The sequence below is a fragment of the Bidens hawaiensis genome, unplaced genomic scaffold (genome assembly GCF_021521415.1).
Source record: "Bidens hawaiensis isolate Kalapana, Puna unplaced genomic scaffold, B.hawaiensis_p1.1 tig00012729_1, whole genome shotgun sequence".
Lineage (NCBI taxonomy): Eukaryota > Viridiplantae > Streptophyta > Magnoliopsida > Asterales > Asteraceae > Bidens > Bidens hawaiensis.
The window spans coordinates 601,285-604,787 of NW_027492054.1; the positions used below are offsets into that span (position 1 = coordinate 601,285).

A 3,503-nucleotide genomic window follows, 5' to 3' on the forward strand; every position below is an offset into this window, starting at 1 on the left:
CTTGATCGCCCATTTCATTCTTTCTAGGCTACAACCAAAAATATGATTGGCATAACACTTAAGTTTGTTTTATTGATTTATGAGTAAAGTGTCATTTTCGTTCACGTGGTTTAACAAATAATGCGAATTTAGTCCAAAAAGTTTATTATTTGCGTTTGGACCCTTCACGTTTCCCAGTTCTTGTCAATTACATCCAAATCACTAACCCCGTTAAATTTAATCGTTAAGTCAGGGGTAGACATGTCTTTTCACTCTTTCTTTATATAATACGTTAATACTTATTTCAGTGAACCGCGGTTTTCGTCATTCTGGTTTGTCCAAATCTGCAGTTTTAGTCCAGTAGTTTCGAATTTGCAATTTTCTTCCCTATGGTTTCATTTCACTTGAAATTAAACCCGAATTCCCTAATCTCATTAAGTCTGGTCGTTAAACTCATCAGTGTGCCTTTCACATGAGGGACAGCTTTGTTCCTTCTTTTTTTTTTCCTTTTTCCCCAAATACACCCCAGCCCCTCACGTGATGGGGGTTGTGAATTAAGAATGAGGTTTATTTGAGAGAAAAAGGACAAAATTGTCCCTCACGTGAAAGGCACACTGATGAGTTTAACGACCGGACTTAACGAGATTGAGGAAGTCGGGTTTAATTGCAAGTGAAATGAAACCGTAAGGAAGAAAATTGCCAATTTGAAACTACTGGACTAAGACTGCAGATTTTGACAAACCAGAAGGACGAAAACCGCAGCTCACTGAAATAAGTATTATGGTATTATATAAAGAAAGAGTGAAAAGACATGTCTACCCCTGACTTAACGATTAAATTTAACGGGGTTAATGATTTGGATTTAATTGGCAAGAACTGGGAAACGTGAAGAGTACATATGCAAAAAATAAATTTTTTGGACTAAATTCACATTATTTGCCAAACCACATGGATAAAAATGGCACTTTACTCTTGATTTATTTAACTCGATTATAATATATTTATTTGTCATAATCTGAAAGTTGTAAATTCAATTATTGATCACATTGAAACGTCAATCAATCACTAGGAAAAAGATTTTATCAAATAATCATACACGAAAACCGTTCTTTTATACATACAACTACCGTCGAACCCGTCAAGATGACAGCGATTTGTCGTAAGGAAACAAAGTGACCATGATACAATAAGCACAAACGCAACTAATATTCATTCGTACACAAATACCATGAACTACTAATATGTACTAACTATTATATAGTCATTTGAGACAACCTAAGTGTCACAAATGTAGGTATTTCATGACATATGACAGCATATATGTTTTTAGTGATCAACAAACATTCGGTCCAAATCCCATAAGCCCGTTTGCGGAATCAAAAGAAATCTGAATGCCTTCTTGTTGGATATTTCCAATAATTGATAACCCTGATGAAGTCGGGGCGAAGGCAAAACAAAATTTCCCCATCTCATTCATTGGAATTAAGTAATTTGTAGCTGGAAGTGTTAAAATCGGTCCACCTGTAAAGTAGAATGAAACTGTGGGGACTTGAACGGTGACAAAGTCGTTTAGGTCGTAACACGTGTCAAACAGGCTATCAGGTGGAGCACTAGGTAGGTTGGTGGTTTGTGCGATGAAAGCGTCACGAAAAGCAGTATAGGCGACAGTGGGAAGTCTGGGTGACGGCTGTCCCGGTGTCCATCACGACTCCTCCATGACCCATATCACTCATTTCAAATATGGGTTCAGGTATGCTCACCTGAACCCCTCCCACACCAAGACCTGAAAGTCCCACGTAATAAAAAGTAGGGACTCTCGGGTTTCTTAGTAGTGGGACCCAAACCGCACTATCTGTCGGGAGAGACTCTCTCCCGAACTCCAGTGAGCCTGGAGAACCAGTTTCCCGACTAACAAGACAATAGCTAAACGCACCATCAGATGCACCACCAAGTTGACTCACTAATGACATCGATCCACCACCGATGCCAAGTAATCCAGCGGCTCCTATAAACAACCCTTGGTTTCTATGACCACAACCAATGGCAACCTTTTGAACAAAGGTATCGCCAAAGGTTAGCGTCTCGAGGGCCAACGTTCCCTTCGTGTAGGACCCGTCCCCATACGAAACCTCGTACTCGCACCACCTACCACCACCGTTACCACGACATCCAACCGCTGTGTCAGCATGTTCACAAACAGCAGACCCACAAGACACGGCTACAAAAGAAGCCGAGCTAGCCGGGTCAAACACCGGGTCTGACTGCTGATAACATTGCTTGCATGGCACGCACTGGACCCACACAACATCGCTACCAGAGTCAACCACCATGTATTGACTCTGCACGGGACTTCCCACCCCGATTCTCACAAAATACTCTCCACTTCCCTGTTGCATACCCGAAACCACCTCCGACCCAAAATCCGCCACCTCAAACCGCCGTTCTCCACCACCCATGGTGTCATGACTACCATTCACTATCCTACTATTCAAAACCGCCACCCTTTTCACGTCCCTCTTCAACCGAGCTTCCACCTGCCGCCTATGACCACCATGGTGCTCCGACAGCCTGTCACGGTGTACAAGGTTAAGCCTCCACCGTTTGTTGTCACGGGACTGGTCGGGTTCCAATACTTCATGGTCAAAGAGTTGTGTTTGGGGTTTGTGGGAGGCTGATTTTATTGTGTGTATGATTTCATGGACAGTGAGGATATGATGAGATGGATGGGACGATGATGCTGCGACGGTGGTGAGGGTGGCGAGTGGTGGAAATAATATTATGACCGTCCCTACTGTAATTAGCATGAAGGCTCTCTTCATGGTGTTGCTTTTGTTACAATGGCTTATGGAACAAGCATTAACTCATGGTGTATATAAAGAGTTTCCTCAACTAATATTATACAAAAGTAATAATAAAATAAATAATATAGTATAACCATATACAACTAGAGTAAGAAAGTATATATTTTATAACATGTATAAAGTTATTGAATACCAAGTATTTGTTAAGAGTATTAGAGTGGTTATAAATATAATTAGTAGAGCTAGAGTTTTCTAGTTTTGGTAGTTGTAGTTAGCAGTGTATTCAATTTTTTTTTTCTAAAACGCGGTTTTGTTAGGTGCTCGGATATCAAATCATCGATCAAGTTTTCGATTCGGATTGGTCGCATATATACTAATGATAACTTGTCAATACAACCAGTAGTCTAGAATACGATAAGGTTTTCGAGGTAATAAAAAAGGTAGTGTTGTTAATAATAATTTAGAAAGAATAACATAAGTACTTAATCAAATTTGGTAGTCATTTGTAAGTTGTTCGCGAGTCTCATCTATTGCCGTTCCTCTCTTGTTTATAATACAAAAGTTCATTAAAAAAACGTTGTTTCTTGATTGCAACATGTGTGTATTAGGCTATTTCAAAGATCTTAGGTTTGATCGAAATAACTGAAATATATAAAGGGAGCTAGAGATTTCAAGATATAGAAAAAGGAAAACACATTTTAGAGAATACTTTTCCCTTAGATT

At 39.7% G+C, this 3,503-nt stretch overlaps 1 pseudogene; it reads right to left on the reverse strand.

Moving 5' to 3' along the window:
• Positions 1 to 1,142: 1,142 nt before the first annotated feature.
• On the reverse strand, positions 1,143 to 2,813 carry LOC143542020 (protein ASPARTIC PROTEASE IN GUARD CELL 2-like; annotated as a pseudogene).
• Between the last annotated feature and the right edge of the window lie 690 nt (positions 2,814 to 3,503).